We start from the raw sequence: 15,785 nt of genomic DNA on the forward strand, positions 1-15,785 counted from the left end.
TAAAAGTTTTTAGAATGCCATTTCACAGAATGTCAGATGAAAATGATGTACGTGTCTTATTAGGAGAGAACCTCAAAAAACAAGTTACACATAGGTTACTGACTTGGAAAAACCTCCAGACCCCCTCCTGAGTCTCTCCTTTACTCTCACACAACTGCCACACTCACAATACTGACACCAGATATGTGAGTGTTTCTCATACCAAGCAATTTATTGACACCAACTGGACATCCTACAACTTAACTCGATTCTGACACTATCTACCCAGAGATAGAATCAGATCCCACATGTTAAGGGCTCAGTCCCACAAGACTGCCCCCCACTTAAGATGCTAATTGCAGGTAGTAGGTCCTCAGGTTACCTATAACTTCTGTCCGAGAAGGCTTCAAATTGGAGGTTCCCACGAGCCCCTCCTCGGGTTCAATGAATTCTCTAGTGTGGCTCAGACAACTCAGAAATACTTAGGTTTACTAGTTTGTTAAAGGATATGATAAAGGATACAGATAAACAGTCAGATGAAGAGATAAGCAGGGCAAGGTCTGGTAGGGTCTGGAAACACAGGAGCTTCTGTCCTGTATAGTTGGGATGTGCCACCCCCTTGTTAACCTGGAAGCTCTCCAAACCCCATACTTTTGGGATTTTTATGGAGGCTTCTTCACACAGGGACAATCAATTATTAACCTTATTTCCAGTCCCTCTCCCCTCTCTGGAAAATTCCAGAGTGGACAGTGGGAAAGGGGCTGAAAACTCCAAGCTTCTAATTATGTGGTGGTTTTTCTGGTGACCAGCCCCCATCCAGAAATCCATTCAGGGTCACCTCATCAGAAAAAAAAAAAATATGTATATTCCTATCACCCAGGAAATTCCAGGGGATTTAGGAACTCAGTGTCAGGAACCTAAGATAGAGACCTATTTATATTTTCTGGTATCTCACAGTTACTAAAATAAAACTAACAGAGTCTTTGACTAAATCCTATGCCATTTACATGTAGAATTCCATATCAAGTTAATAATTTCTGACTGCTTTTTCACTGGTCAGACCTCACATGGATTCTTTTGTCTATTTCTGAGTTCCACCTCTGAAGAATATTAATTAAAGTTTATTAAATGTTGAGTTGTTTGTTAAGATGTTAAAAACCCAGGAGCCATTTTCATCTGACAAATGGTTGAGGGAAATGAGTGATAGTCTAAACTTGAATGACTTGGAGCTAGTTGATACTATTGTATACATTTAAGGAGCTACTGTGTGGCCAAGTTATCTTCTCTCTCTCTTTTTTAATGTTTATTTGTTTATCTTAAAAGAGAGAGCGCTCATGAGCTAGCATATGTGTGCAAGTGGGGCAGGCACAGAGAGAGAGGGAGAAAGAGAATCCCAAGCAAGCTCCATGCTCAGCATGGAGCTAGGTTGGGGGGCTCCATCTCACATTCAGGAGATCATGACCTGAGCCAAAATCAGGAGTTGGATGCTCAACCTACTGAGCCACCCAGGCACCCCACATTCTCTTTTTCTTTTCTTTTTTTTTTTTTTTTTTTAAATTTTTTTTTCAACGTTTTTTATTTATTTTTGGGACAGAGAGAGACAGAGCATGAATGGGGGAGGGGCAGAGAGAGAGGGAGACACAGAATCAGAAACAGGCTCCAGGCTCCGAGCCATCAGCCCAGAGCCTGACGCGGGGCTCGAACTCACGGACCGCGAGATCGTGACCTGGCTGAAGTCGGACGCTCAACCGACTGCGCCACCCAGGCGCCCCCCACATTCTCTTTTTCTATCACAACGTTGGTTGCGAGTTAAAGGGAAGACAACTTTGGTGTGATATTTTGGAACAGATTTCTTGTCCCAGAAAAGGTGAAAGCAGAAGCTAGGAAAAATCCCAGGCCAGTGATGTTATCAGGACACTTCTCCTCGGTTGACAGTTTATCAGTCAGTTGAGAAGGGTCTATAATTCTTTGTTTGTAATTAGTTTCATCAATGCTAGTGTGGTAGATAAAAAACTATATTTTCTCTGAAATCACGTTAAAATCAAAGGATGCTATAATTTACCTGTGCTCAGACCTACTGACCTCATTTTCAACAATTTTTTTCACCAGGAAGATAAAAATCTGCTTAGTGGATCATTTTTGGAATATAAACAGAAGCTCTGTCAGTTTCTGCATAATCTACTTGAAAAGTCTTGCAACCAACTATTTCTTATCATCACAGTGTCATCCTTTCATATACTTCTTTTATGTTTCTTCTGATATCTGCATTAAAGCTCTTCTATCGATGTATGCTTTTAGAAGTGATTGGTTAGAACACTTTTTATATTCCACAGACAGGAAGCAGCCATTGGAAATAAGCCTCTAAGATTTTGAATTGCATATGGAATATTGCTTGAAACTCAGAGAATAATTTGCAAGGGCTATTCAGTGTTTAAATATTCAAACTCACTTAACTCATTAAAATACCTTATTATATATGTAGAGTAGAGTATCAAATTCCTCATTATGTAACTTTATTTGTGCCTTCCCAGTGGGTCATTAATTTTACTAGATCATTTCTTGCACTATTAAACAACAGGACAGACACATGTGCTATCTAAGAGTACAGGTATCCACTGTTAGTTATGAACCTACATGTTCAAAGAAGTTTAGAAATGAAGAGAATATGAGGACAGGTTAGAGAAACTAGAATAAATAGAAAGAACTATTTTCCAGGGTAGGATTACAACTGTTCTGTAGCTTCAGCAATGCCTAAAATAAGAATCAATTGTAGTAGCACTTTGAGAACTGTGATATGGATATGAGCAGGGCAGGTGAGGGGTGTGTGTGTGGGGGGGGGTAGATCTCAATAGAGATGACAGCACATCTCAAAGCCTATGAAGTTTTACACTGAAGGAATTTATTGTTGTTTTGAAAATGTGATAGCTGTTAGGGAAAATAATGTATGGGGTCTAAACAAAGGGATAAGAATATACCAAGTGACCCCTCAAAATTCCTTTTAGCCTGATGACAATGTAGACATAGTATCTTTAAGAGCTTTGCATTCAGATTCTTAATGAGATGAGAACAATATTATAAAATGACTAAATAAATGTCTGGGCTTAAAACTGTTTTCGAAATAGGAATCTTCTGGGGCGGACTCTCCTTTCCTGAGGGTTAGTTCCTATGTCAGAAATAGTTTCAGATAGTTTGAAAGAACATGTACTCACTGGGGTTTCTGCCTGTCCTGGATATATATGGCTATGACTGCTGAGTGCCACATAGGAGAAATGTAACTTCTGTATTCTGATGAAAGGGCCTATAACCACATAGAAAAACAAACCTTTGGTTGAAAGATGAGATATTCTACTCCTTCCAAGGCTGCACCTGGGACCAGAAATCTTGCATTTCACTAACTCTGTTTGGCCATTTGATGCCCAAGTGTCCACTTTGCTGCCGGAATTCCTAGATTTCTGTCAGACAAGAACACCCATAGGAGACATTAAGGCAAAGAGCAAGGGAGGCAGTAATGGCAAGGTAGTGTGAATTGAGCAGAAAACAAACCCTGTACCAGAATTAGAGTGAGAGCTGAAAAAGGCAGAGGGAAGCAATCGTTTCTGGGAGGTGTAGAGAGAACACTTCACCAGCTGCTGCTGGGTGTTAAGACTCACTTCTGATCTGATGTGACAGTTAGTGGCTGAAAAAGCATTAAAGAAACCATGCTCCTAGGGTAAATCTAGATCGTTAGACAATAGTATTATATCTCCTTCTTTTATTTTTGTTAATGCAATGTGGTGTAGACATTAAGAATGTTTGGATTTGTAACCACCTCTGCACTTTGAAAGATCACTATCTCTCTACTTGTGGTGTATTCTCTTGGTCTAACAGAAGCTGTAAGTCTGTTTCCCTATGAATAACGAAAAGTAATGCTTTAGCAGTCTTCAGACACCAAAGGCAAAGATGGTGGAAAACATGCACATAATTGAAACACTGAGATTTTAAATCTGAGAAATAAGAAAGATACAGGGAGCTTATGATCTTCTTTTAAAAAGTTGACAAATTTGGGGCACCTGGGTGGCTCAGTCGGTTAAGCGTCCAACTTCGGCTCAGGTCATGATCTCACCGTCTGTGGGTTCGAGCTCTGCATTGGGCTCTGTGCCGACAGCTCAGAGCCTGGAACCTGCTTCCGATTCTGTGTCTCCCTCTCTCTGTGCCCCTGCCCTTCTCGTGCCCTGTCTTCTTTCTCTCTCATAAATAAATATTTTTTTTAAATAAAAAAAAAATTAAAAGTTGACAAATTTGGCATATTTTTAGCAGATATTTGAGCTGTCCTCAAGGTTGAGACACATAAAGATTAATACACCATGGTTTTTGAGTTGCCCAAGGTCTGGAGCCTGTAAACAGCCAACTGTAGTAGGAGCAAATGAAAAAGGTGGGAGGGGAGGGAAAAGGATGAATAAAGAAGTGCTGAGTTGAAAATTAGCCAAACTCAAGTTCCAGCTGAATCCTTGCAGGTAGAACCCTGTGCTCAATGGGAAGTGTGGAATAGTTATAAGTTGTTTTTGTGCTTTTGGAAGTGGGAGAGTAAACAGAACTGTTAAAATTTTCCTCTGGCATAACATGTACTGTATTAATAGTTCTAGCTGGAGAGCCAAAGAATGGTTTAAATGACCACTAAATGAAAACAACTCCTAAATGGCAGGCATTAGGAGACATGGCCTGATTTTAAGGAAATTTCAACCAAAATGAATGTTATCTGACTAATAATAAAATACTCATTATCTCCAGAGAGTTTATGTCCAAAGAACACTGTTTCCTTCTGGGAGACTAAAGTATACTCCTACTCAGAAATACTTGAATTGACCTAAATTTTGGCCCTCTTTGAGTTTTCAACTAACAATGTTCTCATCAGGAAAGTGAGGAAATGCTGATGAAAAACATTAGTTAATACTGTTCCTTCCCTCCCTCTGCCATCTGTGGGGTAAAGAACTAAAATATACCACCAAATATGTGATTGTCACATTTTCGGTATTAGTGAGTATTACTTTTTAGCTTCAAAAAAAAGTCATTTAAAAAATGTGTTCAGGGGAGCCTGGGTGGCTCAGTTAGCTGAGTGTCTGACTTCGGCTCAGGTCATGACCTCACAGCTCCTGAGTTGGAGCCCTGTGTTGGGCTCTGTGCTGACAGCTCAGAGCCTGGAGCCTGCTTTGGGTTCTGTGTCTCCTCCTCTCTCTGCCCCTCCAACACTCATTCTCTGTCTCTCAATAATAAATAAACATTAAAACAGAAAAAGAAAAAAATGTATTTATTTTCCCAGTGGATTGGCAAAATGAATGAATGAAATTTGTAGTAAATCATTTCACGTTAGATTTCTGGCTTTTATGAAGATTAGGAGAGTTTTCATCTTTTTAAGATGTTCATAACCTAGAAATCCCTGTTTAGAAATGGCCAGCTATAACGGAAGAATCAGTAATTTGGAATGTTCAGTGCACAGTATGTATAGAGTAAGGGCATTTGAATTGCCAATTTCCTGTAATCCTATGGGGATTCATTGATTCATTGAGGAAGGTGTGGGCTCACTAGATATTTAAATTCTGTTCTTTGAGCTCAGTACCTTTAGTTCTGTTTTTTAATTTTTCAAAAAAATATAAAGAGTAGTTGGGAAAATCTAGAGGAGGTAAGTTGGCTGGCTTTGCAGTTTTAAAAACTGATTTATCTGAGTTTTCCATTACTATATCAGTTCTGAATTTATTTTAGAATAAAAACCATACCCCGAAATAAATTGATAAGACATAAGCTATATATTTGAGCAAATAAGTTTTGCTACAACTCACAGTTTCTTGCAAGTGAACCATTACTTTTAATCTTTGGTGCTGTTTCCAGGCCTGTATAAATGAAAACATTTATATTTTGCTTCCCAAACCAAATTTCCTGTGTAAATGTTAGGATAGAAAATGAGTATAAGAGTGCTATGAAAGCATGCATGGGGATAGGCTTCCAAAAATCAGTATTTTTTTTTAATTTGAAAAATAGAAAACTTAAGAAAAAGATTTATCTCAATAATAGATGAGTAGTAAGTAAAAATGAACATAGAGTTTAAGAGAATAGAGGGTCCATAAAAACTCTAGAAATTAAAAGAGAAAGAAATGACTCATATTAATACATTATTTAAGGACAAACTCTCAGCCAGCCTATTATAGCACTAAGTTTTTTTTAATCACACTTCATCAGACTCTAACAACAATATGATCATGATGTCTTAGAAAACCTCCACCCAGTACTTAAATATCAATATACACTTCTATTAGAACAAGCGTCTTTTAGCTATTTTGTAAAATATGCCACTGTCTAAGGTATTTGCCATGAACCAATTACATAGGTAATTTAAAATCTGGTGAAGAGAGGAAAAAATAGAGGAAGTCCTATAAGATCAGGTCACTGACTACAAAATTAGTCAAATGGAACAAATATAAATGTATCATGGACCACAAAAATTGTATAATAAGTCTATTGTTATTTGTGTAGACACAGAATTGGAAAGGGCTGATTGTAAAATTGTGGAGTTACACAATATATAAAAAACAAGAAATACCTGTTCTCCTAGGTTAAGAGATACAAATGTGATTTTAACTTGTGATGTTAAGCTTATTTACATAATTAAACTTTATGTAACATTTGTCCTTAATGGAAAATTGTTTTTGCTTTCACATGGTTTCCAAACCTTAACTAATGTTTAAAAAGAACATGCTTACTAGTTGTGAAATAGTATAAAACCCAGAGTCATATCAATTGTGTTATACAAGGATGGAAATTGCCCTACCCAAGGTATTTTTCTCTTCATTGTCTCTTGTTCTAGCTTTTCCCCTGAGCTGGAATCCTTTCTATATGTTTCTACTCACACCAGACTCTTCTCTAGCCAAATTCTCTCCCACAGGGTTGTCAGGCATCCTGTGTTCAATAAAATATCATAAGTTCTATGATCAAAGCTGTTCAGTGTTCCGTAATTAAAATATAGTTGCCCATCACTGAGCTCTTCCTCTGTTTCTAGCATTATGCTAGGTGCTTACATGTATTATCTTATTTCATCCTTCACACAGCTTCATGAAATGGGTGCTGTTATTATCCTGTTTTGCAGATGAGGTAATTGAGGCTGAGAGGTAGGTCGTGTGTCCTGGTTATCAGTAATTCTCAGATTGGCAAATTTTGTGGTCAATCCTTAGTCCTCATATTATTTTTTTTCAATTCCAGTATAGTTAACATATAGTGTTATATTAGTTTTAGGTATACAATATAGTGATTCAACAATTCCATACATCACCCAGTGCTCATCAAGACAAGTGCATTCCTTAATCTGCTTCTTCTATTTCACTCATCCCCCCACCTACTTCCCCTCTTAATGCAATCCCTATCAGAATACCAATTGCATTTTTCACAAAACTAGAACAAAGAGTCTTAAAATGTATGTGGAACTACAAATGACAACAAATAGCCAAAGCAATCTTGAAAAAGAAATGCAAAGTTGTCAGTATCACAATTTCAGACTTCAAGCTATATTACAAAGCTGTAGTAATCAAAACAGTATGATCCTGGTGCAAAAGTAGACACATAGATCAACAGATAGAATAGAAAACCCAGAAACAAACCAACAGTCATATGGTCAATGAATCTTCAACACGGGAGGAATGAATATACAATGGGAAAAAGTCTCTTCAACAAATGGTGTTGGGGAAAGCAGTCAGCTACATGGAGAAAAATGAAACTAGACCACTTTCTTACACCATACATAAAAACAATATGGATTAAAGACTTACAAGTGAAACCTAAAACCATAAAAATCCTAGAAGGGAGCCAGGCAGTAATGTTTCTGACATTGGCCATAGCAACATTTTTCTAGATGTGTGTCCCAAAGCAAGGGAAATAGAAGCAAAAATAAACTATTAGGACTACATCAAAATAAAAGATTTCTGCACAGTGAAGGAAACAATCAACAAAACTAAGCCTCCTGAATGGGAGAAGATTTTATAAATGACATATCCGATAAAGGATTAGTATCCAAAGTCCTCGTATTATTTGAATACTAGTTGAACACTCCCTCTTTTCTGAAATCCTTTATTTTCTGGAACATCGTGGTTTTCTTATCTCGTTGTGGTTGAATTTCCTCCTGAATTTTTGACTGGCTTTCCCTCTGGTCTCCCATAACTGTAAGTTTTTGAGTGCTTTAGAGTTTAATCTTCAGTGTCTTCTCTATCCATACTCACTCTCCATATCTACACTCATCTGTACTCACAGATTCCTTATTTTATACCTATGAAATGGCTTTCAGGAGAATTAGTCATGTGTATGGATTTATTAAGAAAAACAACTGGAAATGATCTCATATTTTTCATTTAAAATCTATTTTTATGTGCTTAGATATCATCTGCTAAAAAAAGTTCAATCTTTAGGGGTGCCTGGGTGGCTCAGTTGGTTGAGCGTCCGACTTTGGCTCAGGTCATGATCTCGCGGTCCATAGGTTCGAGCCCCACGTCGGGCTCTGTGCTGACAACTCAGAGCCTGGAGCCTGCTTCAGATTCTGTGTCTCCCTCTCTCTCTACCCCTTCCCCACTCATGCTCTGTCTCTCTGTCTCTCAAAAATGAATAAACGTTAAAAAAAAAAAAAAAAAAAGAAAGTTCAATCTTTAAGAGATAGTAGCCTGTGACATTGTGTCTGATCTATTGTGGTTGTCAGAGGTCAGGGAAGTGATCAAGGTGAGGACAGACACTTCCTTCTGATGTTATTCTTGTAAATGTAGTTTTGTCGGGCTTGGGATTTTTTTTAAGTTTATTTATTTATTTTGAGAGAGAGAGAGAGAGAGAGAGAGAGAGAGAGCGCATGCACAAGCAGGGGAGGGGCAGAGAGAGAATCCCAAGAAGGCCCTGCAGTTTTGGTGCAAAGCCCCACACAGGGCTCCACGTGCTGTGAGATCATGACCTAAGCTGAAATCGAGTCAGAAGCTTAACTGACTGAGCCACCCACGTGCCCTGTCATGCTTAGGATTTTTCTTTTTAATGTTCCAGTGATGGCAAAAAGCTGGAGAGTACCTTAAACTATGTGAGAGATGTTAGAATTTTGGGGAAGGCCTAAGGCCATTCCTGGCATCAGCAGAAAGCTTTTTAGTAACAATTCAGTTTTAGCTGAAATAAACTTAAAAAGCTGGACCTCAGACTAGGACTAGAACTAGTAACTTTGGAATTTCTACGTCAAGTAGGTGATAACATAAGATCCAGAAAGACTGTCAAGCCTTTTTTTCAAGGGAGAGATGAAACTAATAAAGAAAAGAGGACTAATAAGGATCAATATGTTAAAGAGCTCAAAATAATGGACATATTCTTAATAAGCCAAGAAAAATACAACGTATATTACTGCTACATAGAGGAAAACTACAATTATATAATTGCAAGAAAAGATTGACAAGAAAGATTTAAAAATCTATTACTTTATTGTATATTGTATGTAAAATGCTTTTAAATTATTTATATCTATAATTATTTTAAAATGTTAAAATAATGATTATTATTATAATTGTTTACACTTATTTTAGCTCCGTAGATGTAAAATCTTAATTGCGTGCCATTTGCTGTGATAAGCACTGGAGACACATTAAGAAAATGAAATACAGTATCTAAGCTCAAGAGACTTTCTGTCTAATGGATTAGCTACAGGAAAACAATTTCAGTATGAGAACTCAAGGGAAGAGTGCTATTAGTTGGAGACTACAGGGGTTTGGGGGACAATTTATTATAATCTATCAAAAATTAGGATTGAGATCAGAAAAGGATATTTAGATGTCCAGATTGAAGTATATCAGTTTAAACAAGTAGAATTAGTCAGATGTACAGTGATGTTTAGCGTGATCCAGCCAGAGGAGCATCTGGTGTAGACATAACTGTATCAGGATCCTGGATAGGTTTATAATGTCTGTAGCACAGAGTAATATTATGAGGATGGAAGAGCGAAGAGGACCAGATCAGGAAAAGTGTGTCATTACCAAGTTTCTTAGCTCAGGCTTGCAAGTAGTTCAGTTCACTTCTTTAATCAGTCTGTTCCAGATAAAGAATGTGACTTCTTCAATATCACCTTCTTAGGTTCCCTGCCACACTGTGCTCTCTCAGTGCTCAGGGCTCAGTCTTTATGTTACTTGATCTCTCCTTTACCTGGTTCAGCCATCAGACAATTGCATGACTATGGACCCCTCTCTCCCTGGCTAATTTCATAAAGATTACCTCTATGTTCTTGGGGACTCCACCCATAATCACTTATCTTTCAAACTTTTAGTCATTTCTTCCTTTCTTTGGATTTTGCTAAGAGGTACTGTTCCTTGTTTTGTTTTGTTTTCTGTACTTCCACTCCTTTGACCATAGACCCTGGTGCCCCATTAAGCCCACAGTTAAAACATTAGCACGTGAAACAAGCTAGTTCCCATATTCACCTCACCCTCCTAAAAAAAATACCACATTTTATTCTTCTAGTACAGAAAAGAATGAAGACAAACAAAATCAGTTGTATTCCATATTAAAAAAAAAAAAAGACTGGTCCTTCCTTAAACTAGTCTATGTTTAAAGGAATTTGTACTTTCTACAGAGGAAAAATTGAGGGCATTTTAGAGTTTCCAGTAGGAAACTAACAATAAAATTCCTATTTTTAAATACAAAATATCTAGATGTTAAATACAAAACACCTAGAAAAGGCAAGTTTATAGAGATAGACAACAGATAAGTGGTTGCCTAGAGTGGTGGTTATCTAGAGTGGTGGGTAGGAGCAGAGGTGAACTGCAAACAAGCTAGAGGGAAATTTTTGGATGATAAAAAAGTTCTACACCTGGATGGTGGCCCAACCCTTTAAATTTATTAAATTCATTGAATTGCACACTTACAATGGTGAAAACATCAATTATACCTCCATAAATATCCATTTTGGAAAATCAGCCTAATTTTAGAGCAGATTATCAATTCAAACAGAAGCAGGAAAACAGTTAGAAAACGGAAGTACTAATATCAGAGAGAGCTGACCGCCTGTGTGACTGGAAGACTAATATTAAAGAGGACTTTATGAGGTGGTATTTGTAAGACAGGTGGTTGATGAAGTGTAGGGAATAAGAAAGTCACAGTATGAGGAAAATACCCGGGTTCCTGGCATAAGCATCAACATAGATGGTGGTTAAACTTACTAAATCAGGAGCTCAAGACCTAGATAGAATGGTGGTTTTGCAAGGGCAAGGGCAAGGGAGGAGTTTGGTTTAAAGTATGCTCAGTTTGAAATGTTAGTGAGATGTCTGAGCTGAGATGGCCAGTATGAAGTTAACAATGATCTACAGTTTAGGAAAGAATTCCAAGCTGAATTTGGTGATCCAAGTGTCGACAAATGCAAATGGTAAATAAAGTTCTGTGACAAGATGAGATGAAGCTGGAGAGTGTGTAGCTCATGAGGAAAAAAAAAAAAATGAAAAAAAGGTGTACTTCTATGAGGAAGTCCAAAATATAAGGAACAAAAAAAGTACATATAAAGCCTAAAAATAACCAACTGGAGAGCTTTATTAACTAAGTGATTACAGTGAATCAGTCACAATTCTAAGCTTTTTACGTGTATAGACTCATTTAATCCTCATGAAAATCCAATGAAGTTAGTTTCAAAATTATTATCTCAATTCTACAGGTGATTAAGGCTCATCAACTTTGGGTAACTTTCCAAGACCAAAAGTCTGGATTATTGGCCTTCAATAGAAGTAATGAGCAATATTTTAAGAGACTTAGTCAGTCTTGGAGAGTATTTGTGATTTTGGAATCAAAATTCAAGTTATGACTAAGTGATGCTTATTTTTTTCCTAGAAAAATTGTGGAAATCATTAAGATACAGAATTTAAATGGACTTTAAAATTCCATGAAACTATACATTGTCAAAAGAAAATGTCCTCAAACACAGAATCTTCTAGTTAGGGACCCATATTAAGGGAGGCTCCTTCTGGAACATGGCCAGTTGTCACTGTGTGAGTAAGAGAAGGTACACAACCGTGAACTCAAAATAATGCACCAAGAGATCTCTATGTGTAGCTCTATCCACTGCACTGATTACTGTATTAAGTCTATTTGGGGGTGAGAAAGTGTAATCTTTCCTTATCCCTCAAAGTAGAAAGAAACTGGGTAACAGTGAACAACAAAAGGACAGCTATACTGTCTTAAAAAAATTAATCACATTAATCCTCCTTCTGATTTCTTATTTTTGCGAAGGCCACCAGCATCTACTGATTCCCCCTCTTCCCATTTATTAGTCGTGAAATCGTCTGGATTCTACTTCTTTAACATTTTTGAATATATACCTCTCTACTTCAGGTCTTCATCATTTCTGGATTATGGAAACCATCTTCTAACTAGTCTTTTTATGTCTGGTCACATTATATTCAAATTTATTATCCACACTCTGATATATTTATCATTATAAAAGAAAAATCTTACCGTGTGACTCTCTTGCTAAAAATTCCTTGTGGCTTTCCTTTTAATTTTTTACCATCTGTCCCTTATTTGTTTCTTCAGCCTACTTCTCTCTCTACCATGCCTCACATTTTTACCTCAGCCACACTGAATTTTCAGTTTGCAAAGGACTTTATTCTCTCCTGAGTTCCCAGTCTTCCCAAATGGAATTGTGTTATTTTTATTTGTTTTTAACAACCATTTATGGGGGACTTAATAAATTCTAAAGAACAAAATAATTCTAATTAAATCCCTTCAGTGTTCATATGAATGTTATTATCATTCCCAATTTATAGACAAGGAAACTGAGGCTCAGAGAATAATTGCCCATAGTAAGAGAGCTATCAATAAGTGTTAGAGCTAGAATTCTAAGCTATCCTTTATCCTTCATCTAAATTGCTCTCTGTTGTTACATGTTGTAAGGAAATTTCCTTGGTGCTCTTCCTCCTGTCCTCTAGTTCACAAGTCTGTGTTTGGTGTTCCTAATTTGGGTTTCCATAATAGGCCTAATGAACTGTTATCAGAGTCTTTACCATAAAGTGTTATAATGGCTCTCTTAGTTACCTGTCTTACTAATTAGATACTGTGCTTCTTTAAATATATATTTGTGCTTGCTTCCCTGGTATTTTATTAAAGTTCCTGGTTCAGAGCAATCACTCAATAAATATTTGTGGAAAGGAGGAATGAAGAAAAGAAGGAAGGAAGGAAGAAACTTTATTTTACTCTCAAGGCAGTCAGGGAGATTAAGCTACTACAGGGAGAAGCCTTAAATTAGAGAAGCTCTCTGAGCTTTCATTGTTATACAAAACTGGCTTGGATCTAAGTGGCTAACACAATGTGGATTTTTATAAACTACTGTTCACTAAAGACTAAAAGAGATTTCTTTAAAATTTTATGCAGAGTTAGAACAACTACTAGTTCACATAAATTTGAAGGGATTTAAGAGAACAAGAATGAAGTTGGTTCCTTCTTATATCCATCAAGTCTAACTTTCTTAGTAAATTACTTGGGAGTACATGTGTGTGTACACCCATGTGTGCCTCTCTCTGTATATGAGTATGGAAGTGTGGGTATGTGCAATGCTGTTTTTTCCAGCATCCTTTTAGATGTCAAGTTTTTTAATGTCCAAATAAAATCAAATAAGCCCTCAATTTCATATAATTTTTGACATTCCGGTGCCCTCCTCCTTTAGTTTCAAAAATTTATGTGGGAGATTTATATATATTCAACTTTGGTTTTTTTGTTCTCTTGCTCTTCACTCTCTTTCTTCCAAATTTTATTTTTTTATTTTATATTTTTGACATACAAAAAGTGATACATAATTAACGTATATAACCTGATGAGTTTAGTAATCAGTATACACCCAAAACCATCAACAGAGTCTACGCCATAAACCTGTCCATCAGCTCCAAAAGTTTCCTGCCATCCTCTTTATTATTGCTCTTCACTCTCACTTCATGTTTATCTTTCATCTCAGTTCTGGTGTTCCAACTGCATGAGATTGCTCTGCTCTTTAATGCCCCAAACTATGAATTCAATTTATTTTCTTTGATTTTTCAAGGAACCACTAACAGGGCACTTGTGGGTAAAAATGAACTTGCTGAAGATCTGGTAATAATAACTAGGAACAGAAAGTGAAAGTTCTAAACCCTACTGATTAATCCTTGACCCTGAATCCTCTTCAGGCTTTTATCTCACAAAATTAGTGCCATTCCTTCCAGGATCATCTCATATTGGTTGTTTGCTTTTTAACAGTAACAACATTATAATATTAACAATTATTATTATTTCCAAGTAATCTGCCAAAGTATCCCAGGAATGGGATATAATATTATAATAATAATTATTAATAGTAATAATAGTAATAATAATGCTCTCTTGGGGCGCCTGGGTGGCGCAGTCGGTTAAGCGTCCGACTTCAGCCAGGTCACGATCTCGCGGTCCGTGAGTTCGAGCCCCGCGTCAGGCTCTGGGCTGATGGCTCGGAGCCTGGAGCCTGTTTCCGATTCTGTGTCTCCCTCTCTCTCTGCCCCTCCCCCGTTCATGCTCTGTCTCTCTCTGTCCCAAAAATAAATAAACAACGTTGAAAAAAATTAAAAAAAAAAAAAAAAAAAAAAAAAATAATGCTCTCAGAAATGTTCATCTCCTAATTTAGTTATGAAATCTTAAACTTGGAGAGCTTGACTTGCCTTAAGATGAGACCCACTTATAACTCTTCTAAATCTGTATTTATTTTCTTATTTAACTCCTTAATCCATGAGGAATTTACTTTGTATGTTGTATGAAAAAACTTTTTTAAAACAAATGGTTGAAACATTTTCCCAGTTCCATACATTTACTAAATTATTCTTTACCCATCTGTTCGGAAAGAAGTTTCTCAATATTTTATTCTATTTCTTTGATTTATCTGGCCGTTTTTTAAATCAGTAGCTCACAAGTAGTATTGTCTAATTTTGTTTTAATATTGGTATAATTTTTTTCTTCTTATCACTGATCAGGTAGGTTCTCAGCTCCTCATTCTTTCAAATGAACCTTTAAGTTATTTCATTAATTTCTGTAAAAACAGCTAGTGGGGCTTTAGATTGAAATTTTATTAAACTTAAATATTAATTTAAAAGAATATGAATTTTTATTTTACCATCTTGGCCAATTGTTTGATATTCCATTTAGTTAAATCTTGTAATTCAAGTCCTGAATATCTTTATAACATTTTTTTAAAATATGGAACGCTTCACGAATCTGCGTGTCCTCCTTGCACAGTGGCCGTGCTAATCTTCTCTGTATCATTCCAATTTTAGTATGTGTGCAGCCAAAGCGAGCACTATCATTATAACAAATTTTGACATACTTCTGACATTTCTTCAGATTGCCATTTCTTCATATTAGACCCCTTCCTTCAGAGTTAGGAACACTCCGTTCTGTGGTACTCTCTCCAGTGTAGAATTTTTGTATTTTCATTTGAGTAAAACCAGAGATTATGGCTTTTAACATGGTGACCCTCTGCTTTTAGTAAAGTCTGTCATTCAGCAGATACTTCTTGATTATTATATTTTAGGTACTGTTTTAGATGCTGCATATTCATCAATAACAAAACATCTTGGTAAATGCCTTGATACTCTATTTAATGTTACATTCTAGTAGGAGTAAATAATATAGTAGTTCTTGATAAGTGCTATGTAAAAAAGAATAGACCAAGGTAAGTAAGATTTAGAGTGCAAAGTGAGTAGAATAATTTTAAATAAGCTGGCCATGGTGTGCCTTATGGAAAAGACAACACGTGTCCAAAGACTTGAATAGTTAAGATGAGCTTTGCAGACAGAGAG

The 15,785-nt window shown here is 36.6% G+C and overlaps 1 protein-coding gene and 1 non-coding gene across 4 annotated transcripts in view; one reads left to right on the top strand and one right to left on the bottom strand.

Annotated features, from left to right (window-relative positions):
* Positions 1-15,785, top strand: part of THEMIS (thymocyte selection associated) — a 186,644-nt gene that overhangs the window by 98,054 nt on the left and 72,805 nt on the right. The gene's annotated exons all lie outside the window — the stretch shown is intronic.
* LOC128777833 (U6 spliceosomal RNA) lies at positions 15,178-15,284 on the bottom strand. Its single transcript, XR_008423152.1, has one exon. It is a non-coding gene; the product is annotated as a U6 spliceosomal RNA (small nuclear RNA).

This window comes from Panthera pardus, unplaced genomic scaffold (genome assembly GCF_024362965.1).
Source record: "Panthera pardus isolate Hobbes unplaced genomic scaffold, ASM2436296v1 HiC_scaffold_17, whole genome shotgun sequence".
Classification (NCBI taxonomy): domain Eukaryota; kingdom Metazoa; phylum Chordata; class Mammalia; order Carnivora; family Felidae; genus Panthera; species Panthera pardus.